The sequence below is a fragment of the Elaeis guineensis genome, chromosome 7 (genome assembly GCF_000442705.2).
Source record: "Elaeis guineensis isolate ETL-2024a chromosome 7, EG11, whole genome shotgun sequence".
NCBI classification, from domain to species: domain Eukaryota; kingdom Viridiplantae; phylum Streptophyta; class Magnoliopsida; order Arecales; family Arecaceae; genus Elaeis; species Elaeis guineensis.
The window spans coordinates 664,757-692,213 of record NC_025999.2 but is presented as its reverse complement, the minus strand read 5'-3'; the positions used below and the strand labels follow the sequence as shown (position 1 = coordinate 692,213).

The 27,457-nt window shown below is 41.9% G+C and overlaps 1 non-coding gene and 1 pseudogene across 1 annotated transcript; both read right to left on the bottom strand.

Moving 5' to 3' along the window:
* Window positions 1–1,918: 1,918 nt before the first annotated feature.
* Window positions 1,919–27,457, bottom strand: part of LOC105049257 (squamosa promoter-binding-like protein 12) — a 53,115-nt pseudogene continuing 27,576 nt past the window's right edge.
* Window positions 11,747–11,852, bottom strand: LOC140859574 (small nucleolar RNA R71). The gene has a single exon (XR_012143111.1). It is a non-coding gene; the product is annotated as a small nucleolar RNA R71 (small nucleolar RNA).

Genomic DNA, 27,457 nt, shown 5'->3' with positions numbered 1-27,457 from the left:
GATTGACCTCATCATTGTATGGTCGAAGATTTTTTTTTTTTTTTTCTTTTTTTTGTAAACTATTGCATATTTGATTATTTTAGTTGTAAACATTTTCTATATTTTGCTAGGTTAGATGTCTGAGAACGTACCTCTTGATTCCAACACTTTAAGGTGATATAATGTCTGCTTGGAAAATCATTAACACACAGTTTGAAGTGAAGCCAATGTTTTTCCTATTTAATGCAATATGCAAATTTTTCTGAGCTTAGGTTTGAGACATTTGTTGAACATTGTGCGTTGTCATGATTTCCTGCCTCCAAGACATGAATGTGGTTGTGTGGGAGAGAATTGCAGAACAGCAGGCAATCGACAGTTTATGGGCTGCGATGGAATATGCTCTCAATACTTTTTGGACTGCAAGCAACAGCATTATATGCTGGAGCAATGTGCCAGCCTTTATGGCGGCAAAACAGATGATTATGACCACCATCCGTAGCCGTTGTTAAATACACGTGAATTACGTCCAAGCTTCTTATTAGAGGTGGGGCTCGTTGGTTTTGGTATTACTGTTGTTATGGAGGCCACAAATGATCACTATTTGTGGCTCATCTGTTTTGATGGAAAAAGGACATATTAATGATTTTGTGGGAGCTGCAATAAGTGACGTGTTTTTGACTTTTGCAATCCTCAGATTGAGGTGGGGCGTGATGTAATGTTTATTATTACTTGTGCTCCGTCTGATCTCTTCAGATTCGGGTCGTCGGACGTTATCCTATTAAAAGTGTTTGTTCCACAAGTCCTGGGAAGTTGACTTGTTGCCGCCGCATCAAAATCATTTGCCGGCAGAACTGAACTGCTTTCTTATATATTTCATGTGTGGGAGATTTTTTCTGCTGTGGACAATGAAGGGGCAGCAAAACGGGGCCAGAGGTTGAAGTTTGCAATGCTGCGACGAGCCCAAATGACTTGGATTCACTGAAATATTTGAAATGATATGAAGATGGTAATCCACAAGCCGAAATGGGGGTGGGACGATCGATGGTTCATGCATGCACCGCTTCAAGGATCCTTATGTGCAGCAGAATGGAGCGTCCCTGCCCATCTTCCGCTTTTTACCAGAGAACCGCCGGAAGTCTGCCCGGGTGAGCGATGAGATGAGTGGCAATCTTATTCTTATCTTACCACCGTAGCCTGGAACGGTTCCAAGTAATCTAACCTTGATAAATTTGCGAGATATAATAAAATCAATGCTTCTCACCTCTGCAATATTGGGCAAGCAGCATCCTTGAAAATGCCGGATGAACTACTAAGGATTCCGAGCGCACACGAGTTTACAACCAAAAGCGGCATGCGATGCATAAAATCCGCAAGCAAGCATGCAAGAAAGAAACCACCGCTGCATGGCAAGGTTAAAGGACAAACTCGATTCAGAACAATGGAACAGAGGATAGGCTGCCTATTGACTACAACCAGAATAACCGGTGCTCGTGAGAAAAGACATGCATGGGGTTCCGATACAAGTTGTCGCGGGGTAAAAGTTCATTCATGTCCCAAAGAAAGGTCCACCAGAGAACCGCCTTTCACTGTCAAAGACGAAAGAAATCAACAATAATAACAAAAAACCGCTGCCTTGAGGAGCCACACTTTATTTCTCCAGCTGAAATGGTGGTTAGTTGTAGCTGCAGCGTCCTTCACTAAAGTTTAAGTTTGCCAGATACCTGAGACTGAACACACTAGTTGCACTTATAAGGGCAGCTGCTATATCATCGCACAACCATATTCACCATATTAACGAAAATATTGTATCAACTCCTTATTTTCAGAATTGCTGCTAAATTTATGGTCGTCATGATAGGGACACATGACAGCACATAACAGAAGTAGGAAAACAACCTCATTCTTTGGACTCGAGAGAATGACTCTCTGACTGAAGACATCAATGCATATGACTGGAATTCAAGAGGGCAGCCTCATAAGGTGTTTTGAGTAGCTGAATCTCCTGAAACTGACCACCATTGCTCTTCAGATCGAATGGCAGCACCCATGTATGTTGAGCGACGGGCTGTTCATCCTGCCAAACTACTCAGGACAAGTCTACCGCATGCATTGCAGGATGAGCTGCAGTAGTGTTGTGTTGTTTGTGCTTACAAATTGAGTGTGGGAAATTGGCCCTGGTTCCGCTGAACACCAAGAATCAGTTGACAGAAGAGAGAGAGAGCACGCCGAAGATCCGGTGCTCCATCCAAGTTAGAAGCAACGACAGATGCTCCCAGACCTGCATGGGGTAGAAACATTAAATTGAATTCAAACCCTCTTAAAGAAAAAAGTACCTAAAAAATTCCTCTGAAAGGATCGTCAAAACAATTACAAATACATGACACTATGCTTTCAACAGCCTTTTAATGGTGCTAATTGAATTCATTGTAAAATGGCATATTCCTTTCCAAGCAGGTGTTTGACGCTATTCTTTTGCTTTATAATGGAGTAAACTTGTTATGTTACATCAGCTGGAGGTCATGATATTAAAAGTAGGAAATCAGAGTATCAAGCAGTTATAACTATTAACATAGCAAACAACATTATCACGCTACAAAAATGAAATGAAACTTTTGGAGCAGGTTTCGGAAGATATAAATGATTCGATGGATCACCTAACGAAGCAATGTTTTAGTGCAGTGGGGGGCCCAGTAGGTGGGGAGAGCTCCTCATAGTCATGGGTAAAAACCACTTCTACCTCACTATCTTTTTATACCCACATTGCCTCCTACAATATCTTTTTAAATTACTATGTCAGGAGGAGAGCATCTAAATGCAACTTTTAAGAAATAAAACAATCCAGAAGATTAGGAATTGGCTGTTTCTTTCCTATTTCAAATCCCTATGATTTTTCTCAATTCACATCTTGGTAACTAATGTAGGATGCTGCCCTAGTCAACCCTCTTTTGATCAACAGTGGCAGTAACATATCCTCGTGGTTCTCCTATGCTCTCCTCTCATGCTCCTCTTGTGCAGTTCTTCTCTCCTACTCTCCTAAGTCTGGTTAACCCTAACCTAACTCGTCGGCCCATATCCCCGATATTCAAGTTTAAGCTTCTGGGTAGCCCTCCTATCCTTCCTCTTCTTCTCTAACATATGTGGTAGTGATGGGGCTCACCAATGATCACAATCAAACTTGTTGAACGTTATTTCTTTAATCCTCTATTTCCTTAATTTGCACCTATGCCGGTGTTATCAGGCTTTTATTTGGCAATCATTACTTTTCTTCTTAATCTCATACAAGCTCAAACCAGCCAGCTCAAGCTAGCTTGATAGGAAAATGAGCCAAGCTCAAGTTTGGCATTCCTAGCTCATACAAGCTCGAGCCGGTCATCTAGAGGCTTGCACTAAGCCTGAGTCAGCCTCAGCTCACTCGTGTGCAGCTCATTATGCCTTACTTAAATCTTATTTTTTATGCTTCAATAAACTAATTTTAACCATTAACTTTGGTTTTGTATTAAAACAACAGAAATGCTAGGGGGTGCTCATTTTGCGCATATGAAAAGTTCCACTTTCCATGTAGAATGAGGGGTTTGGTGTGACTTGCAGGACTTGGAGTGATATGCAAGGAGGTGGTTGAATATGAGTTGCCAATCTAGCATTGGGTAGGCTTAAGAAATTTTTTATGTGTACTAATTGGTGCTCCAAAGCAAGGTTCTAAATCTTATGAGACAAGGGTGCCCCAGTTTCTCTATGGAATGGGACGACCCACTATCTCGCCTTGTTCCGATAGTAGTCCTGATTCCCGTAAGTACCCTCCTCTCTCCCCTTCTCTCCTTCTTTTCCTTTCCTTTCCTTTTTTTATCTTTTTTTCTTTCTTTTTCTTCTTTCCTTCCCTTTTCCTTGCCTTTCTTTCCTTTTCCATCTTCGTTCTTTTTCTTATCCCTCGCTTTGCTTCTTTCTTTTTTTCCTTTTCCTTCATTATTTCCTTTCCTTTCTTCTTTCTTTTCTTCCTTTCATTCTTTTTCTTCTTCCTTTCTTTTTTTCTTTTTTCTTCTTTCCTTTCGCTTTTCTTTTTCTTCATCTTTCCTTCTTTTCTTTCTTTCTTCTTCTTTTCTTCTTCTTTACCCACATGGATGAGTTTTAGAGTCCCAACCCCATCCTGTCGGGACTTAAAACCTCGGTCCAAACTCCAAAGCACCCCCACCACCAAAAAGAAAAAGAACAACAAGAAGAAAGAAAGAAAAGGTCTCTGGTGTCGGTTTGTGTTTGGTTTTTTAAGGATCATGATTATGCCTCTACTCTTGAATTTTTTATACTCTTAAACCATTCTGGGCAGTCCCTCTAGCTCTAATTTTTTTTTAAAAAAAAAACATTGATAGATTTGACAACTAAAGTAAAATATGGAATTTCATCTCCTTTCTGTTCTTATCAACAAATAAAAATAAGAGGAAAAATTATTTAATAATATAAGAAAAATTAAGTCTTCCATTTTCGAACTTCTCTTATTTCAAGACTGGTCTCTCTAGAGAAAGAGTCTGCCCATGGGCCAATGTTATGCGAATCTATTTGTCATATATAGCATTGTCACAAAAATGTGGTTGGATATAACAATTATATACAGTCATCATCGAGTTCCATGTCTTGACTGTTACATCCTGGACCTAAAGTTTTGCAAGATTTTTTTTTTTTCCAAATACAGGGCAGTCTGTCTTTGTGAAAAAGATATGGGAGATATTAGCAGATCACATGAGTGCTCAAGTAGTAAGCAAGAGGAGCAAAATGGCAATGATCTTGATGTGCTTCATCTAAGCACAGTTATGACATATGAGGATAGAGAGTATGAAATGCATTTCAGAAGTCAATCTAAGGCCATAATGCTGCCTAACCTCCATAGTAACATGACACACTGTATGGAACTCAGGGTCAAACTTTAGCAACAAGAACTTGCTTAATGCTCTTCCATATTGCTCTTATAGGATGTATGGGAATTCAGAAGACAGAAGCATGAAGTGGAATGCAAATCAATGAGATAATCAAACTGTCAACATTAGTACATGTGCTAAAAAACATAAATGAGCAAAAAGATGGAGATTTAGTGGTCTGAATGCTATGGTGGGGAATTGCATATGACCAATATGAATACTAACAAGTCATCACCTGATCAACATTTGTCATATTGGAATGGGAGACAATTAAATAAGATAGACCCTTGTACTGAATGAGATCCACAAGTGGCTTAGTTCAAAGTTTGACCATGAAAATGCTACATAAAGCTGATCTAACTCGAGCCAAGTGAAAACTGTGACAGAGTAGCAGGTAACATGCCTAGGGAGGACTTTATGCTAGGACCCCAAAAGTCTCTCGCTCTTGGCTATAATAGATTTTTCAACTTGACAGAGCATACTAACAAAACCTCTTGGTAGCATCTAAACAGTCAACTTGCACATAAAGAAAACGGAGGTGAGGAAAGGATTCTACATATCTAAGGAATTTATGCTTCACCTTTTGACCCTCCAAATTAAACCCCTGCCTTTTCTGCTTCTAAGCCTCTGCATCCCTAAAGATGAAAAGAAAGTGCAATCTCATTCCCTCCTAAATTGCACTGACTCACAGCCATTTATTAAACACTATCCTCTTAAACCAGACAGATAGCAAGCATCCTTCATCTTTACTATTACACTGCACATGCTGAAAGAATGCTGGAGGAGTGCAGAGCCATCTCAAGAAGATCTCAAAAGGCAGGTTCCAGCACTTCAACAGCTTAATATTTGCTAAAGAGTATTTTAGTAATTTCTTAGATTAGAGATGGAAGCCCACAACACCATCATGGAGACTTATTCTTTAGGATATTTGAGATGATGCTAACTAGCAATATGATGTATCCTTCACTCATATTCTCACCGATGCCAATATATGAAGGATTCTGTTGGCAGTCAGGGTCTTGGAGGAAAAAAGCATTATACAGGCCCTACGTTGCTATTATATATCTGCCAGTACATGGCCATTCAGAACTCTATTAGAGACGTCAGCAATCAGCATATTTAGTTAACCATATAATGTAAAAACAACAATTTGAAATGCATAAAGATAAAAGGGATATTTGAAAGGCATAATATTTGCAGCTCAGAAGGCTGGGAAGCTATTACATGGATCTTTAAGCTTTTAGAAATGCATTTACTTATCCTCCATAGATAAGAGAAGTGCATCAAAGCATTACCTTGACTGAGGACCTCAGCAGTGGTGCCCTTGAAAGGCAAGAGCTTATCCAAGTCATGATGGAGAGTGGAAACATTATTCAACAGCTCACTGCCAGGAAGATGCAGTTGTCCATCAATGCCTCCAGCTTTAGTTGACTTCAGCCAAGACTCTTTTATTTGTGTATGTGTGAATCCACCTGAACCTTCCCATATGGAACTTGCAATGGCCTGCATGTGACCAAAGGGTTCTCGACTCAAAAGAAGATTCATCATCTGCAGACGCCATGCCAACAATTTCAAAGTCACGAACCAGCAAGTGACAGAACAACCACCCAAACAATGCAAACATATGTAATATACCTCGACAAATAACTGAGATTGCACATAAAAATATTGGCGAGCAAACACAAACCGGTGATAATTTCTGAGATGTCAACTGTGACAAGCTAAAATAAAAAGAAAACAGATTTGACACAACACATGCTCAGAGTTATTGCTGAATTCCACGAGTGACCCGGTGATGCCACGGACAAACCACCTCGGTGTGTTAGCAATTGGCAATGCTTGCTTTCCAATAATCTGATGCTGTGCTAAACATTGCTACAGCTACCTTTACACTTATTTCAGAGTTTAAATAAGCTAATTTGTCAGCAATAGCAACAATGGACTAAGTTGACTTCACCTGTCCATCTGGCATCAGCTCTATTAAGCAAAACCAAAAAGCCTAAGTCAAAATGTTATATTAGGTTCTACTTGTAGCAACCAGCACAGAACACTCGTACAGAACCAACAAACTTTCAGGCAGATGATTGGAAGCGGATATAGTGAAACCTTCCAAGAGGGGAAAAAATGACTTCATAGGATCCAAGTAAAATTGATAAGCATACCAATGATTGCGGAAAAGCTAATTTATGGCCACATTGTGAAGTTACGTTAAAAGCAAAATGAATTGATTTGGCAAAGATCAAGAACTTGGGATTAGGAACTCATCCTCACATTTAATCATAAAAAATAAAAAAAAAAATTACTTTCCAACCCTTGGTCTGAATTAATTTAACAATCACTCACTCGTCATGTCACGCTTCCATTTTGCACCCTGATGTATAATCATGAATTATTCTGTACATAATTAGGTATATTTCATGAACAGTTATGATTATTTTATATGCACTTGTTCCTGCTTTATATACACCTATACCTTATTTTGCATGTAAGGCAGGGATGAAAAGATAAACGGCCACTAAAACAAGGAAAACATGAAGTAAATTTTTGGTTAACAGATCTGGGTTATTACTGCCAGGCAAAACAACTAATTTATTTGTCCCACATCTCACCAATTGCAGACAAACAGATTGTATATGACTGTATATGTAATTATACAATACATTTTTTTTCGACTACTCTATACTGCATATGTAATAATGCAATATGTTTTCCTTATACTCTATTAGCGACAGTCATTTCTAGATGTAAGACTCTATAGGTCATTGTTATGACTGGATGTTCAGATCAATTGCCTGCAAACAAGAACAAAGTTTTGTTCTGGATGTTTGTAGGGCAAGTGGATGATCTATGGGATGAATGCTCAAGATCAAATCTAATGCAAGTCACAAAAACAAAGAAATAACATAACAATTTCCAGTAATTCAGGCACTAGAACTCTACCAGACAGAACTTCCTCTCTGCTTTGCCATTAACTGACCAACATCTTTCTTCACATTTTCATCTGATGTGTAGAGCTCCTACTCATCCTCTTTTATTGAAATGTTTATGCTAGAATACTACGGTATGGCTGGGTCATCATTCAGGAAATAAGTCAGCATTTGACAATGTTTTCACCAGACAGAAAACCAGTTAGTGAGGCTCTTGGGGCAAAACACCATTTCCGTCTATACAAATGGCCTACCCTATATCAGCTCTTCTTACATATACTAAACCTCTGATATAATGTCCGATGTAACCTAGAACTTAATCATCAAGACCTCTTGTTTTCTGATGTAGGGGGGACACTATATTTCACTGAAGAAGAATGCTGATTGAGTTATCTAACCTAATAGACGGGAGTGCGGACACCCATATGATGAATCTACATTATGTAAGTTCAGAATGATCTCATCTTCATCATGTATCAACTCATATGGACATACCTCCCATAACCTGATCCTAAAACATAAGCTGAGCAACCATCTTTATTTCTAGAAAGTGGAAACTTTCTCACTCCAAGGTCAGTTAAAATGTTATTTAGGATTTTCTAACTCCCGATTGACTGTCTCTATGGATCTGTAGTGTGCTCTGATGAGTTCAATGCTCATTAAATTGATGATATCTAAAAACTTTTCTTCTAAAAAGAGAAACCAAACCAAAGAGACACCATCTTTAAAACATTTCTGCATGACTGCCTCCTAAGAAGAGATAGCAGAAACATAAAACAATATAAATTGAGAGGAACAGAAACACAACACCCATTTCCCTAATATCTTGACTTATTCCATATGAGAAATCTGGAGTGTCCATCTTAAACTGCACTCTCACTACTCTGATCAGAGGTGTCAAACAGGTTGGGAATTATGCCTTCTCAAGTGTACATTTTACATTTTTCATCCCTGGCTTCATGTTTGGCTCTCTATAAAATAAGGGATATATCAGGTCTAAGCTCAAACTAACAAGACTTGAACCTTCAATAACCGTTAACATACAGAGGAGACCGTACTAAATAAGATACTAAATTAAGTCACTAAAAGTACTTAATTTTATTTAATTACTCTTCATTTACAAAGAATTTGATGCTCTCTAGTTTATTTTGCAGGTAATTGATAGATTGAACTTAATTAATTTGATTATGTGACGCAGATACGGGTGTGGCACAGATGCGGAATGGCGTTGAGAAGGAAGATCCAAAATAAAGAAGAAAATAAAGGATATATACGGCATTAGATCAAAAGAATAAATTCTCTTTGAAAGAAGTGGATGCATAAGAAGACAAGAAGGTGGTGCATTGGCTATGGCTGGGTCAAACATGAAAGGATCCAAACCAATGTGATTGTGAGCCTCCCGCTATACATGTAAAGTGGTGGGGCCAATGCATATTAAATGCACCATTTTGATTCCTTTTGGCTAGGCATGAGCTAGGAGCTTGGGCGCACGCGGCTTGAAGCACGGTTTTGGAACATGAAACACGGCAAAGAAGTGGCTGGGCGCGGTGTGAAAGTTTTGAATGGAAACAAGTGGCTAGGAGTGGCTTGAAGCACGGCCATTGGAGCACTGGCTGGATGCGGGACCCACGCGGACGCACAGTTTTACGAAGAAAAGTATGTGGAAATGGGACGTGACTTGCATGGAGCGAGCGTAATGAGCTATTGGGATGCGAAGCAAATGCGATCTGAACGCGTGATACGAAGCCTTTAAAAGGAAAGCCGCAAGAAATGAGAGGTTGTCATTTTTCCATCTCTTCTCCCATTTTTCCACACCATCAAGACTAGGGGAGGTCCTAACCTTAGCATTCCTCTTCTCCACCAAATCCTTGCTACCCTTCCTGTCCTTCTTTCCATCGTCAATCGGCTTCCAAGAGGGGTTGCAGTTTCGCATCAAGACGAGCACTGGTCCAAAGGTTGCTGTTAGCAGAAGGATGAAGATCTCCACCATGCACGACTAGTCCCCTTGTTCTCGGGAAGAAGACACACATTGTAATAAATTTGCTTTAATATTTTATCCTTTGTATTCCTTCTATTTTACGTGAATGAATGATTAATCTTTGAATGTGCAAAGTTATTTATTTATGTTTTAAAGTTAGATTTGGTTAATTAAAATATTTTACACTCCATAAAGACACGTCGTGATCCAAGGATATAGTGCGTACCAAGAGGAAATAGATTATTCTAAATAACTAAATCAAATATTTTTTTTAATTTATGAGTTAAGATAAATAATATATTTTTTTAAGGAACGAGCCTTGACCTAAGGGTATGGTTCGTACTTGAGAAAGAAATAAACTATACCAACTTGCACTACAAAGTTTAGTAAGTGCATCGTAAAAGAAATCTAAAATCTATTTACAAAGTGGAGTCGAATTTTCGAGGCCTATTCTTATTTAATTATTTTTACTAAGTAACTTAACATTAACTATAGATTTCTTGCAAAGTAATATTTAGATCTTACATCACATCTATTGTTCTTTAATTTCACTTTCGAAATAACTGTCCGAGATCCCTATGGATCGATATCTGGTCTCACCACTTCTACATTATTAGTTAGACCAGTTTAATTATCTTTGATCACCTCACGACAAGACGTATCAAATTTTGATGCCGTTGCCGAGGATCTTGGTACAGTTATTTAGGAAAGAAACATAAAAAAAAAAAAATAAAAAAAATATACTGACAACTCATAAGCTATTTAGAAAATTAGAGATCTAACCATAAAATCTAAAAAAAAATAAATTAATTTAATTTAGTCTTGCTTGTGTGCTAATCACGAAGCTTGGACATCTTGGTTTGTTGTATTTCATTTCCATAATTAATCTTAAGTGCATAACCCATTAATCAAATAACGTGGGGGACTTGATCACCTTTTCTTAACCGAAAAACCACATCCTTCATTCTGCATTAACTCAAGCCTTAATTTTAAAATCAATTAGACGTCAGCCCTAAGAATTTGAGTTCAATAGGATAAGAAAGCCCTAGAGTTGGACCAGATTTGGATTGGTTAATTGCTCGGTTTCTACGGTAAGTGGTTCAGAAATTCTGATCCCGAAGAAAGATAGTTCACTAATTAAGGAAAGTTGCAAAAGTATAAAAAATCTCCCACCGATCTTACACTTATCTGACCGAGTCAGTTAGTCAGTCTTGGGCTTGGAGTGCACAAAGCTGGCCTTGAAAGTTAGGAACTGTCTAGATCTAGGTTAATCCTAAGGTAGAGAGTCCATGCTTGTTTAACTTGATTACAATTAATACTAAAACATTAACTAATTTCTCCTTTCTCATAGATTTAGGACTCTTAAATTCTTCTCTTTAGAATTCTTTCACTCCCTTCTGTTTACTAAAAAAACTAAAAAATAAAAAATAAAAACTATAAAAACTTGAACGAGGGTTTGTTTTGAATTATAACTGTGGGGGTGTATGCTTGGTCGTAGATCATTACGATCAGAAATTCAACCTTTAGACCCTGAAATAAAACGAACCATTAGAGCCAATCGAACTAGAATCATGGACCACAATCATGAGATTGATACACCACGACAGTTGAAGGAGTACTTCACTCCTTCAACATATACCTACTCTCTTTGTATATAAGTGCCTCCTGTAGAGGTAGTCCAATATGAAATCAAATCCAGTGTGATTCAGATGCTACCATCTTTTTATGGATTTGCGAATGAGGACCCTTACAAACATCTAAACGAATTCCTAGGAACTTGCTCAATGGTTAAAATCCAACACTTCTTTGATGATGCTCTCAGACTCAAGTTGTTCCCATTTTTCTGAAAGACAAGGTCAAGCATTGGTTGAACTCCTTAGACACCATAACAATTTTGACCTAGGACCAACTTTCGAAAGAATTTCTCAAGAAATACTTTCCTATAGAAAAAACTAATCAAATTAGAAAAGCCATCTCAAGTTTTCCCCAGATGGATAGAGAGATGTTCCACAAAATATGGGAGAGATTAAAAGAACTAATTAGAAAATGTCTGCACTATGCCATACCTAAGTGACAACTAGTCCAGTGCTTCTATAATGATTTATCAGAAAAGCACCAGCAAATGGTTGACTCCTCTTATGGTGGGACATTCATGCTAAAAAACGAGCATGAAGCTTGGCAACTCTTCGAGACATTGAGCGAGAACTCATTACATCACATGTCGGTTGTTCGTAGAGACCCTCCCATGACAGGACCTAAACAAGGTGGAATATACGAGGTAGGGCATTTTGTAGATATCTATAGCAAGATAGATGAACTATCCCAAAAACTTGACTGAATACTGCAAGTCGGGCACACCTCTTCCTCATTCGCATAATTACAGAATGTTTGTATAATCTGTTCGAGTCCTACCCATCGATAGGTGATTGTCTAGCTGCATACCAATTTTCTGAGCTTGTTTAGGAGCAAGCCCATCAAGCCCAAACCTGAATGGCTCCCAGACCAAGAAATGATCCATACTCAAATACCTATAATTCGAGCTGGCGGAATCATCCGAATTTTTTTTGGAGACCACAACTTGTGGCCAACCCAGCCTCACACAGGCCCAATCATCAAGAGACAGTTCAGAAACACGTCACACGCTCAATATTCGAATGCCCCGCAATCCCAAACCCCTCCTAGCAATAATAGTTTTGCCTTTGAGGAGAAAGTGTTGTAAGCATTGAAAGGGTTTGAGATGAACACCCACATCCTCCACTCCCACACGCAATCAATAGCCAAGCTAGAGATCCAAATAGGTCAACTAGCTACTACTTTTAGTAGAAGGGAGGAAGAAAAACTTTCAAGCCAGCCCATCAGCAACCCTAAAGGGCAGTATATGGCTGAGAGCTCCATTGATCCTGAAACCTGTCCCGAACATGCGAAATCTGTAATGATCCTTAGAAGTGGGAAAGTCTTAAACCAACTAGAGAAAACCCAACAACTAGAACACATAGTACCAACCAAGCCAGAAAAGAAAACACCGAGGAGAGGAAGAAACCAATTATCCCAGCACCCGCACTTAAGGCTCCATTCCCAAGTGCTTTAGAATCCCCTCTGCCTCTCGACAAAAAGGACATCAAGATGAACGAAATGCTAGAGCTATTTAAACAAGTTCAAATAAACTTACCCCTTCTTGATGCAATTAAACAAGTCCCAACATACGCCAAATTTCTTAAAGACATGTGCACGTAAAAACGTAGATCTAAGGCACACACACCAAAGAAAGTCCAACTTACTGAGCAAGCCAGCTCAATCTTCCAACACACAACCCCATCTAAACTCAAGGATCCTGGTACCCCAATCATCTCATGTGTAATAAGGGATCTGACCATTAAGAAAGCTCTATTAGATTTAGGGACGAGTGTTAATCTTCTTTCAAGTTCAATGTACGAACTCTTTGATTTTGGAGAGTTGAAACCCACATCGATTATCTTACAATTAGTCGATAGATCTGTTAAGGTACCACGTGGGATGATAGAGAACGTGCTTGTCCAAGTAGATGAATTCTACTTTTCAGTAGACTTTCTTGTCTTAGATATAGAATCTAGTGGTAACCTTAGTCAAATTTCGATTATCCTAGGCAGACCCTTCCTAGCGATCACTAACGCTTGCATTAACTGTAGAACTGGAGTCATGAATGTATCATTCGGAAATAAAAAGTTAAGGTTGAATGTTTTCAATGCTGCTCTAGGACCACCCATAAATGATTATGGTGAGATAAATATGCTAGAGAAACTTGTAGAAGAAACTGAGCCCACTGTACTTTCACAGGATCCTCTGCAGGCCTGTCTATCTCATTTTGATGTAGACAATTTTGATATAGATGGGTACATGGGAGAAGTGAATGTCTTATTAGAGCCACCTAATTCAAAGACCACTCCTCCATGAACCGTGAATTATGAATAATTATCTACACCCTCTAGCACACCAATGGCTTTATCATTAAAAGCACCACCTACAATAGAATTAAAGTCACTCCCGATCACGTTAAAATATACATTCTTAGGATCCAATGATACCCTCCCAGTAATCATTGCGGCAGACCTAATCTCTGATAAAAAATCTCAACTTGTAGGTATCTTAAAAGAATATAAAGAAGCAATTGGATGGTCGATTGCTGATCAGAAAGGCATTGACCCTTCTATCTACATGCACCACATTTACTGTGAGGAAAATGCCAAACCCTATAGGGACATGCAATGGAGACTTAATCCTAATATGCGGGAGGTTGTAAAAAAGTAGTGAAGTGGTTAGATACAGAGATTATCTATCCGATTTCAGATAGTAAATGGGTCAGTCCCACCCAAGTAGTATCTAAGAAATCAGGTTTTACGGTGGTGGAAAATGAAAAAGGTGAACTACTCCCAACTCATACAACAGCTGGTTGGCGAGTCTGCATAGATTATAGGAAACTGAACAATGTTACTAGGAAGGATCATTTTTCATTACCCTTTATTGATCAAATCCTAGAACGATTAGCAGATCAGCACTTTTTCTGCTTCTTAGATTGTTATTCAGGATATAATCAAATACCTGTGTTTCCTAAAGATCAAGAGAAAACAACCTTCACTTGCCCCTATGGTAAGTTTGCTTTCCGACGTATGTCATTTGGGCTTTGTAATGCACCCGCTATATTCCAGCGATGCATACTGGTCATTTTCTCAGACATGGTGGATAAATTTTTGAAAATATTCATGGATGATTTTTTATATTCAGGACCACTTTCGAGAAGTATCTCAATAACATGTCTAAAGTACTAAAATGATGTATCTAGACAAATCTAGTGCCAAGTTGGTAAAAGAGTCATTTTATGGTCCGTGAAAGGATTATGTTAGGCCACATTGTTTTTGAGAGGAGGATTGAAGTGGACAAAGCTAAAGTAAAAATAATCTCAAAACTCCTACACTTCAATCAAACAAATACAATCCTTTCTCGGCCATGCTGGGTTTTATAGGAGATTCATCCAAGACTTTAGCAAAATCTCTAGAGTCCTAGACCCATGGAATATCGTACCATCCCATACCGCCCGTACCATACCGATTTCGTATTGATACGTCATACCGAAGCGTACCGATATTACCATACCGTACTGAACCGCGTATCGATATTAAACAGAATTTCACCGGTACGGGATCCGATACCGGTACGGCGAACCTTACCTAGACCCTTGTGCAATTTACTTGCCAAAAAAATTTTGTCTTTGATGATGATTGCCTTAAATCCTTCCATATACTTCGCACAGTCATGACGACGACACCAATTATTAAGCCCCCTGATTGGTCCTTTCCCTTAGAGATTATGTGTGATGCATCCGATTTTGCAATTGGTGCAGTGCTAGGACAAAGAATTAATAAGGAATCATACGTGATCTATTATACTAGTAAAATCCTTTCAGATGTCTAATTGAATTATACTACTACTGAAAAGGAGTTACTAGCTGTAGCATTCGCCCTAGATAAATTTCGATCATATCTTTTAGGGTCTAAGATCCTAGTCTACTCTAATCATGTGGCATTAAAACACTTGCTCTCTAAAAAAGATACAAAGTCTAGGTTGATTAGATAGATCCTTCTTCTTCAAAACTTTGATTTAGAAATCAAAGACAAGAAGGATTCCAAAAATATGGTAGCAGATCATATTTCTAGGATCTTAGTCAAACACACAAAGGCACCGATGAGATCAAAGAGAAATTCTTTGATAAACAATTTTTTACAATCTCCTCTAATAAACTCTCTTGGTTTGCTCATATAGTTAATTACCTGGCGACAGGACAAATTCCTTCCCACCAGTCCAAACAGAAAAAGGATAGATTCTTCTCACAAATCAAATATTATTTTTGGGAGGAACCTGAACTATTTAAGTATTGTTCCGATCAGGTAATTCGACGTTGTGTCTTCGAGGGTGAATTTAAAAGCATACTCACTTTTTGTCACTCCCTTGCCTGTGGGGGATACTTTAGTGGGAGAAAAATTGTAGCAAAAGTGCTGCAAAGTGGATTCTACTGGCCAACTCTATTCAAAGATGCATACGAATTTGACTGTAATTGCCTAAGATATTAGCAAACAGAGAATATTTCAAGAAAAGATATGATGCCCCTATCTCCTATTCTAGTCGTAGAAATTTTTGATGTCCAGAGAATCGACTTTGTGAGACCCTTTCCTTCTTCATTTGGATATGAGTACATACTGATCGCAGTGGACTATGTATCGAAATGGATGGAGGCCATGGCAATCCAAACCAATGATCATAAAGTCATGATCAAGTTCATTTAGCATAACATCTTTAGTCGGTTTGGGTGCCCAAGAGCCATAATTAGCGATGGGGGTGTACACTTCACAAATAGGCACTTGGACACACTAATGAAAAAATATGAGATAACTCATAAAGTTGCCAACCCTATCACCCCCAGACAAGTGGTCAAGTAGAGGTCTCCAATAGGGAGATCAAACACATTCTTGAAAAAATGATAAGATTCGACAGAAAAGACTGATCAGCATGTTTAGATGATACACTATGGGCCTACCATACTGCCTTTAAAACATCCATAGAAATGTCTCCTTATCGGTTTATTTTTGAAAAAGCTTGTCATCTGCCAGTCGAATTAGAACACAATGCATTTTGTGCCATTCGGCAATTTAATTTTGTCATGAAAAATACAGGTTCCAATAGGAGACTTCAATTGAATGAATTAGAAGAGTTACGCAATGAAGCTTATAAGAATGCTAGAATTTATAAATATCAAACTAAAGCACACCACGATAAATTCATTGCACGAAAAATATTCGAGCCCGATCAAAAAGTATGGCTCTTTAATTCTAGGTTGCATCTTTTTCCCGAAAAACTTTGCTTATACTGGGATGGACCCTTCGTCGTGACCCAAATCTTTCCCAATAGAACCATAGAACTCAGAGATCCTAAACAAAGGACTACTTTTAAGGTAAATGGCCAGCGTTTGAAACCATATCTGAAAGAAATCAATGACAGGGAACTAATTGAATCTGTTGATCTAGTGGATCCAGTCTAAGCACCGCTATGATACTTAGCACAATCTGGCTGAATACTTTAAATTTAGCACTCCTAAGAGACAATCCAATTTATGTATTTCTTTCAATTATCTAGCTTCTTTTTTTTCATAAAAAAATCCGAGAAGGGCAATTAGCCAAGTTGGGGAGAGCATCCCATCTAAGGTCCAGATAGAATCACAAATAAATCATGCCCACAAAAAGAGAACCTCTCACCCAACAATCAATGAGCACATCGAATCCAGGTGGTATCCCTCTTTGCAATTTCTTTCTCTATTTTATTCTACTTTGTTATTTTTTTCTTTCATTGGGGATAATGAAAATAAAGTTTGGGAGGGAGGGTGAATAATTAAATTAATCAAGTCCTCAAGTATGATCATAATCAATTTTATATACCAAATTTTATCTCGATTTGAAATTAATCGGATATTCTAATTGATGAATGATTAATGATGCAAATAATTTTAGAGATATTGAGAGGTAAATTATTAAGAAAGCCCAATAAATGATAGGATTTAGATCAAAATAAATTTTAGAATGATTTCAAAACCTTCTGCCCAATGATCTCAATGAAGAATCTACTTCATGGGGGTATAAGTGAAAAGGTCAAAGTATGCATAAAATCCACTTTAAAGTCTATTTAGATTAATAAAATAGATATTTGGTATCTCTCACTGAGTAATCAGACTCCTTTGCTAAAGTAAGCATTATCGTTCGTGTCAAAAGGTGAGAATGTAAAAGAATTTTTTGTAAAGTCAATTTTAACTCGTAGTCTTTTTGACTCAAATCATTAAGCCTGAGGGGTGTTCTATAGTTAATGTCCTAAAACCAACTAGTTTGAGAGTCATTGGCTTAAAGCTCGTTATAAGGATCAACTAGAAAACTTAAAAGGTTAGGACAATGTGCTGACTATACACGTAAATAATTATTTTTTTTAAAAAAAGAAGAGAGATAGAGAGAATAAAGAGACTAAATTGCAAGAAGATACTACACTAAGCCCACAGTAAGTTAAAGGACTTAAAAGAGTGAGGTGGAAAGTTGATGAAAGAAAAACTCCAAAAATTTTTATGGACTTCACTCAACTACTAGATGGGTAGAATTGATAATTCAATGAAGTATTCCTTTGATGGTCTAGCTGGATATCAACTGACCTTAGAACTATCAAGGTACCTCTCATTTCTAAGATGAGTCGGTACATATTATTAATTTATCTATTTTATTCGAGGACGAACAAAGTTCAAGTTGGAGAGTGTGATAAATACTTAAATTAAGTCACTAGAAGCACTCAATTTTATTTAATTGCTCTTCATTTATTAAAAATTTGATGCTCTCTAGTTTATTTTGCAGGTAATTGATAGATTGGACTTGATTAATTTGATTATGTGATGCAGACACGGGCGTGATACAGATGCAGAACGGCGCTAAGAAAGAAGATCCCAAATAAAGAATAAAATGAGGGATATATGTGGCATTGGACCAAAAAAATAAATTTTCTTTGGAAGAAGTGGATGCATAAGAAGACAAGAAGGTGGTGCCTTAGTTACGGCTAGGTCAAACATGAAAGGATCAAAACTATGTGATTGTAGACCACCCGCTATACATGGAAAGCAGTGGGGCCAATGCACATTAAATGTACCACTTTGATTCCTTTTGGTTGGGCGTGAGTTGGGAGCTTGGGCGCGCGTGAGCATTAAATGCAGCAAAGTGACTGGATACAGTGTGAAAGTTTTGAACGGAAACAAGTGACTGGAACCGGCTTGAAGCTCGATCATTGGAGCACTGGCTGGACGTAGGGACTTATACGGATGTACGATTTTACGAAGAAAAGAACGTGAAAATGGGATGCGACTTGCATGGAGCAGCTGTTGAGATGCGAAGCAAACATGATCTGAACGTGTGATATGAAGTCTTTAAAAAAAAGATCGTAGGAAATGAGAGGGGATCGTCGAATATTTTTTTCTTCCACACCCAAAGCCCCAGAGGCTGTCATTTCTCCATCTCTTCTCCTTCTCCCACTTCTTCACGCCACCAACACTAGGAGAGGTCCTAATCTTAGCATTCTTTTTCTTCACCAAATCTTTGTTGCCCTTCCTATTCTTCTTCCCATCGTCAATCTGCTTCCAAGAGGGGTTGCAGTTTCGCATCAAGAGAAGCAATGGTCCAAAAGTTGCTGTCAACAGAAGGATGAAGATCTCCACCATGCGCAGCTAGTTCCCTTCTTCTTGGAAAGAAGACACACATTGTAACCGATTTGCTTTAATGTTTTATCCTTTGTATTTTCCTATTTTACGTCAATGAATGATTTATCTTTGAATGTGCAAAGTTGTTTGTTTATGTTTTAAAGTTAGATTTGGATAATTAAAATATTTTATACTCCTTAAAGATATACCATGATCCAAGGATACGATGCGTACCAAGAGGGGATAGATTATTCTAAATAACCAAATCAATCATTTTTTTAATTTATGAGTCAAGATAAATATCATATTTTCCTAAGAGATGAGCTGTGACCTAAGGGTACGGTTCGTACTTGAGAAAGAAGTAAACTATATCAACTTGCACCACAAAGTTTACTAAATGCACCGTAAAAAGGATCTAAAATCTGTTTACAAAGTGGAGTCGAATTCCCGAGGTCTGTTCTTATTGAATTATTTTGACCAAATAACTTAGCATTAACTTTAGATTTCTTGCAAAATGATATTTAGTTCTTACATCACACCTATTGCACTTTAATTTCACTTTCGCAATAACTACCGGAGATCCATGTGGATCGATATCTGGTCTCACCACTTCTATATTATTAGTTAGACTAGTTTAATTATCTTTGATCGCCTCACGACAAGGCGCATCACTCACTCCTTGTTCTATTTTTTTTTTTGGGGGGGATATAATTGAGGTGGCATCTTAACCCAACTGATCTAAGCTAGTTACCTTCCCTCTTGCAGTCCTCTCAACCACTAGTTAGTCCTTAATCCCCAGGCTAGATAGCATGAAACATGAGGTTCATGCTATCCATCTTAATCTAAACAACATTCCCTCTAATCCCAACAACTATCTTCTAACTCATTGGAAAAAGAGATCCCTAATCCCCTTTGTCCGTTTCCCAAGGAACCTAGATTTTTACAATTTGCACCAACCTCAACATGGTATCCCAGTATCAGCAGAGTCTGCGGACCATATTGACAGGCTTACAGGCATTCATTGGACAAGGGTAATTTTTCCTTTTATGAAGATAAGTTCGCCTACCTCCACAAATATATCAAGACAACCTTTTCCACTAGTGTTTCCAAAACAGTGCTTCCACAATCTCTCCAATCCTTAGTGGCAACCTTATATGGTAAACATATAAATGATCCCACCTAACCACCCACGTGTTATGTGAACATCGAACAACACTAGATTAGGCATATTAGATTAAGTTTTTCATGAAACAATTCATAAAAATGAGGAAAGAAAGTCCGGCATATTAGATTAATGGCCAGATTTTCAGCATTCCTAGGTGAGAAATAGACTTATCAAGCAATGAACAAGAACTTCTAATCTTGGATCATTCCTGACCAATTTGTGGTCATAAACTAGGAAAGTAATCTCTCTTAAAACAAATAAATCCAGATAATAGCGTAATGTTATCCAGCTTAATCATATAATGGCATACTGCATAATTCAAATAAAGTTAATTATTTCTTTAGCAAACTTCAAAAAACAGAACATTCAATTTCAGATGAAGGATCCTTTATGTACATGCACATGTAGATTAACCTCATCTAGCCACTGAGTGAACTACCACCTTCCTGGCCCCCATGTAGGGCCAACCAGCATTCCACGTGGGGACCATAAACAAATGGAAGAAACTTCGGTTGATGTGCCATGAGGTCAAGATTTATCCCCATGTGGTCAAGGTTCAGAAATAGAACAGTTCTTTGAAGACCTTTACTTCTTGTAATATTTGCTTCATCTGGAGCATGACTTCTCCATATTTTCGGTTAGATGAGAAAATGATACGACTATGTCTAGGAGCAATGGAATATCTACCATTGAAACCATTAGCTACTGCTTGATTCATGCCTTGTGTATAAGGAAAGATGTCAAAGAGAGGATGAAGCATATCATATTCCAAAATTAGATTTCATTATATCATTCATCTCGGAAGGGAAATGATGGCCGAAGAATACCATAAAATGATGAAGAAAGCCTTGAAGAATTGAATGAGATAATTTTTTTGCTGTGGTTTGCGTCGACGTGCATTATGATCAGATAGACGTCTGCGGCAGCTTCGTTTTTTCTGATCAAACTCGGACAAGTCATGGAAGAAAAACATAAATTCATACATATTTCTGGAATAAAAGGACATGCTTGAAGTTGGGATTATGAAAAGCTATCAACTCAGGAAGCATGTGTAATATTAACCTGAAGACAACCATGAAGCCTTATCACAAAAATGTGAAATCAGGTTAACAAATTCATCATTTATTCATTTTAAAAAGTACATCCTCGGATATTGCTGGTGCTTTCAAATTCTTTATTATCATGCTACCAATTACAGGCAACAAAATGGTCCTATATATCTGGCAGCTCAGAGCTGCTACAACTGAGATTCACAACATCACTTGCAGTGAAAAGTGAAGAACAAATACCATTTCAAGTAACTGGTGAAGGTCCCACTAAGAAGATAAGAATCCTAACCACAAAGCTTTCAGCATTGTGATAGGTTAAGATTGCTAAATAACAATTAAAAGAGTCTTACGTGCTACACTGTTGACAAAACCGGCACTCTTGACCAGCAACAATAACCTTGGGTGATTTAGAATGGCTTTCACAGACTCTGTGCTTGCGATGATAATCTTTAGCTGCAGTGAGATTAATGTTACAACCCTCAACCTGGCAAGTAGTCTGCATGCTCTGATGAGACATCCTTGTCTTCTTAACCAAGGTGGTTGATGGCGTCATGGAAGAAGCAGATGAATTCTTGATGTTATTCCTTGCACAGACATCTTCAAAGTAGGTCCTCTTGCCAAGCTTCAGACCCATTGGTGGTTCACCAGGACCAACTTTAGCGATGGCTACAGGAGAAGTTCCGGGGTCTTCTTCCCTGGCTAATTCTTTGCTCTTGCTTAGATTCTTAGGAAACACTTCAACTGCCTCAAAGTTGAACTCTGGCACTTTTGACGAAGAATACATGGAGGCTGAGATGGAACTCTTGGATGAACCATTGCCCAATTCTGAGCCAGAACAGGCACCCCTGCTAGATGAATACAGAGTTGCGTCACCAATTCTTCCCGCACTTTCAACCTTCCACTCGTCCTGCTGTGCGGGTCTAGAAAGCTCGCTTTCTTTCCCACTGAATAGCGCCAAATTTTCCCAATCCCACTGCAAGGCAGCCTTGGAATTCCAGTCCATTCCAAGAGAAGTCTTTACAGAAAGATTACATGTAATCCTGAACTCTGCTTGTTCAGCACTGGACGCTAAGCACAAACTACGCAAATAAATCCAGGCACCATCAGTCAACAGATCGAGCGAAAATGGTGTGATGCCAATGGCAACTGGAGCAAGCAAATCGATCAATCAGTGTGGATAACGTTAGAAAAGGAACTGATGGAAACCAGAACTTAATTTATCTCCTGAAATTATGCCAACCAAGCTGGTACAGCAGATGTTGGCAAACTCAGCCATCAGATAAAAAAATGGCGCGCGTGACAAAACCGGAGGTGGAGAATTAGCCCTCATCGACTTACTTCGCTAATCCATGGTTCAATGCCGACGAGATCCTCGATAGCAAGGGTCCCCTTCGCCACCTTTTTTCGTTATGGTCAAGACTTGAAACACCGAGAGAGAAGATTCATTCGGCCATGAATCTCCGGATGCAAAATCCACCAAGACCTATCCCACCAGCACAGCTCAATGCCACCTGACGCCTGGCCTGCACTTAAAGCCAAGTGAATGAGCCAGAGTGATGCTTCATGCCCCTGAAACAAAGAGGGGAGTGAATGGACACAACTGAGGTCCTCAAAATTCAGCAGAAAAGATCTCACCTGATCTTGTGACCTTGTTTGGATAACGTATTTGAAATTCCTCCAATCCTGTCAGGAGATCGTAACCAAATAGGAAAATAAATTAGCTCTGTTAAGCTGCGATCGTGACCGAGTCTTTCAGCATCCCCTCGCTAGCACCGGCTATTTGTACGATAAACGTGAACTTAATCAGGAAATCATTTACTTGTTTAATTTCAAAAAGAAAAGAAACGTGATGCTGTGGAGACACCAAAGACGGAGGAGAACACCAACGAAGGCGACGGTTGTTTGTTGTCCCCCTCTATTTTTTCTTTCCTCTTTTCTTTTCTTTTCTTTTTGTTTGTTTTTTTTTAAATAATCTTTTTACTGCAGTCAGTCACCAAGCTAATCAAGAACAGGAAATCTAGCGTTTACTGCCTCCTCTTCTTCTAGGAACATTTTCTGAAACAAGGACCGGAATAATTGGCTTAGAAGGATGAGGAAGAAAGAAGAAGAAAAACCCATCTAATATTACGTTACCTACCTAATTTCGTAACCACAACCACATAGTATGGGCCTTAACCGCGCTATCCATCGATCGATTGAAAGCCATCTGTTGCGGCCAATCGCCTCGTCGCCCGATCGCCGGGAAGCGTGCACCTGCAAAAGGAAGTCCGCACTGACCGGAGGCGGCTCCGGCGGGGACCCTCCGACGGTCAAGTCAGAGAGGTGACTGGGCAACAGTGAAATGCAGACAGAGAGCTCTGAGAAAGAGAGAGGAAGAGAGAGAGGGAGGAGCGAGCCTGCGTATGTGGGAGAGACGGGCGGATCGATCCCTTGCACTGTTGCCTTCCCCGGTATATATAGTGGAGCGCGGTATGGCGCCATCATTAATGGCGCGGACAAGTGAGGAACTGTCAACTCACTGTAGGCTGTCAGAGCCGCCGTGAAAACGTCATGTCGCCGTGTAGCCGTCTAATCACCAGGGTTGACCCGGCTCTCGGCGGGACAATGCCCCTAGGTAACTGTGCCGCATGTCCGTGTCAGAGCTGACAACGTCTGGCGGCCGTACGGCGGTTGGTGGAGTCGGCCGACCCAAGGTCGGTGGCCAGCAGAGTGGCGTCGGACTCCTCCGTCGGTCGGCGAGCTTCAAGTGGGTCGGCTACCGGACCTCTGGGTTTGGTCGGTCGGGAATGGACCGTGGAATGGCCGCGGTTAGCCGCTGATGGCGTCCGTTGGCCTGTCGCCCGACTTACGATCGGCCAGTCAGAGTCGTTCGTCGGGCCGTCGGTTAGTCGGTCAGGCCGCCAGCCGGTCGGACCCTCCGATAGTCGGTCGGTCGGTCGGTCGGGCCGCCAGCCGGTCGGGCCCTCCGATAGTCGGTCGGTCGGTCGGTGGGTATCCCCCAACAGTTGCCCCCCTCCACTCCTAAGTCGGGTGGAGAGCTGGCCGATGCCTTCATTCGGGTAGCAAGACCGGGCGACTGGGAGTGGATTTGTCGCATGTGCAGATCCGACCGTACCGCCGGCTGATCCGTTGTCTGACACCTCACGAATCCCAAGTGATCCGAACGTCTAGTCGATGCCAGAAGTCGTGCCGGCGTCCGGTGTCAGACGCCGCGTCTTGTCGTCGTCAGTCGTCACGTCGGTGTCAGAAGATCGGGCGCCGGACGATACGACGTCAGTCGATCGGATATTCGGCACCGATCGCGGGTGAGGCGTCCCATCGGGGATGCGGACCGGCACGGGCGGCCGACAGCGGAGCCAACCCCCGTGCGCCGCGTGTCATGGTGGTTGGCCGGCGTCCGCTCCGGCATTTAATAAGGGCGGTGCGGGCGTCCCGGGGCGAAGCGCGCCGAATCCTCAGCCAACCGGCGGGCGCCACGCGTCGCGCATCTGGAGGACTTTGGTCGGCGCGGGAGCATCTCGGCCGTCGGTCGGCCCTATATATATAGGACCTCCCGGACCCTGACCCACATTTGCCATTTGCTGGGGAAACTCTGTCCGGGCGATTTCTCGGTCGTCGCGGGCAGAGCTCTTCTCTACTTCCGGAGGGTCCATCGGGTTCGTGGTCCTCCTTCCCCTTCTTCCTTTCTTTTCTTCTTTCTCTTCTTTCGGTCCCTGCACAATGACCAGGAAACCGACTCAGGGAGCTCGGTCGGGGAACCCGACCGACAACACCCGATCGGCTCCGGAAGATGAGGCCTCCTTGCTTTCGGGGCCGAACGTCGATCAGCTTCGGGAGCACTATCGCATCCCGGAGCAGTTTCGGCTCTCTGCTCCAGGGGCCGGCGGTCGGGTCAACAACCCTCTGCCCGGCGACCTGGCGCTGTATGTTGAGGACCTTCGTGCGGGTCTTCGACTTCCGATTCCGGAGTTCGTCCGAAATCTGCTTGATTACTACGGACTCTGTCCGGCGCAACTGGCGCCGAACTCTGTCCGGCTAATCATTTCTTTCGCGCTGTTGTGTCAGCTCCTGCCGACCGACCCCCGCGTTTCCCTCTTCCGGGCCTTCTTTGTGCTCCGACCCCACCCTAAAGCCCGAGGGTGGTGGCTCTTCAACCCCCGGAAGGGTCTTGCCTTCATAACCGGTCTTCCATCGTCCATTCATGGATGGAAGAACCAGTTCTTCTTTGTTTCCTCTTCCTCCTCTTGGGGCTTTCCTTCTCGCTGGGGTGTACCCCGAACTGAGGCCAACGACAACAGTCGGGTCGACGTGGACGACCGGGAGGACTTCCACCGACTCAAAGACATGTCGGTCCCGAAGCAGAGGGAGCTTGTTACCGAGCAAGCTCTCTATGACGCCGGCCTGAGTCTGGTCCCCCGAATAGGTATCGCCCGATCCCCCAGCTTTTCTTCTTGTTCGGCTTTAGGGTAGTCCTGGTCCGGCCTTTGACATTGGTAGGTTTTGCAGGGACACCGCCGAGGATGAGGCCGACCGACGCCGAAATTCGTCAGTTTGCCGCCGCGAGGAAGAGGCCAGCGTCGGGGGCTGGCCCTTCGCGCCCTTCCAAGAGACCAGCCCCAGTCCCGCCGACCGTGGAGGCATCGGCGACCGAGGGGTCGGAGCCGATCATAGCCCTCGTGGCTCCGACCGTCCGAGTCGAGGAGAGGCCGACCGAGGAAGTGGCCGAAGGAGTGTCGGCGGTTTCGCCACCGCGGGTGGAGCCGGATGTCGTTCGGGAAGCCGAACATCGTCCGGAGGCGTCCGCTGGCGCAACGGGGGGCGCCGGGTCGAACTCCAGCGTCCCATCGCTGCCAGCCCCGTTGGTCGGGGCAGCTGATCGGGGGAAAGCCCCGATGGAGCCCTCGGAGGAGGAGAGATCAATGCCCCCCAGCGCATACTACCCTGAGGGTGCGTCGGCCTTGGCCGACCACAACCTTGCGAGGAGGTTGTGCCAGGGGATCCTCCTCCCTACCGACGTTCAGTCGTTGCGGTCTCGGCAGGTGACCGAGATGCTGTCGCGGTTCTACCCGTCGATGGTGGAGGTAAGCTTCGCGTCACCTTTTTCCTTAGAAGAATTTTCGCTTGCCACATAATTCTGACAAAGTTTTTTCCCGTCGGCAGTTGATCTTCACCATGTCCGAGTTGGAGGCCGGATACCGAAGGTTCAGCGACGTTCGGGCAGCCTTCAAGGAAAGGTCGGCGGCGGCCGAGGTCGAAAGAGCGATGCTGGTCGACCAACTGCAGGAGTCGGTCGACCGGGAGGCCAAGTTGACGGACGAGGTCTCCCGGCTTATGGCCGAACTGAAGTCGGCCAAGAAGGAGGCCAAGCACAAAGGTCGGGTCGTGCGTCGTCTTCGACGCGAACGGGACAGTGCCACCTCCGAACTCCAAGGGGAACGCGAGCAACTTCGGGCCAGCCTGGGGAAGCTCGCGGAAACCGAAGAGGATTTGTCCATCGCCCAAATCGACGCCGAAATTGCCAGGGCCGAGGCGGAGTTGGCGAGGGAGGAGCTGGCCCATACTGAGGACGAGGTACGGTCGGCGAGGGAGTCGGCCGATCGTGCGGTTGAGGACTTCCGGGCCTCCGACCGGTACAAGGAGGAGATGCTCGAGTCGGGCTTCGCCTCCTACCGGGTCGGGTTCGAGGACGGTCGGGATGCCGTCCATGCCCTGTACCCGGAGGTGGACGTCAGCCGAGTCGCCCCGCTACTCGTCGAAGAGGAGGGAACCGAAGAGGAGGCCGACCACCCGTCGGGAGGCGTCATCCCGGCGGAGGAAGCCGTCCCGGAGCAGGAGCCGACCGGAGGTCCCTTGCCGACTGAAGGACATCCTTCTGCCGTCGACCCAGCGCCGCTCATGGTCGAGACGCCGATTCTTCCCGATCCTCCGTCGGTCGAAGAGATTATCCAGGACGAATGATCGGTCCAGCCGACTGTCTTCCTTTTGTTTCTTCTTAAAAATACATGTAATCGGCTTCGGCCCGACTTTGTAATTTCTTTTAATCAATGAATGAAATTGTCTTCTCTTTTTCTTCTTGTTTGTAATGTTTCTTATCGCTGTAATGTCGAACCCTAGTCACCAACTTAGAGAAGTCGCCAACTCGGGTAAGTCGGTAGGACTTAACCGGCTTGCACAGTTCCGAAGTAGCTTGTGTCCCGACTTCTCTAATAAT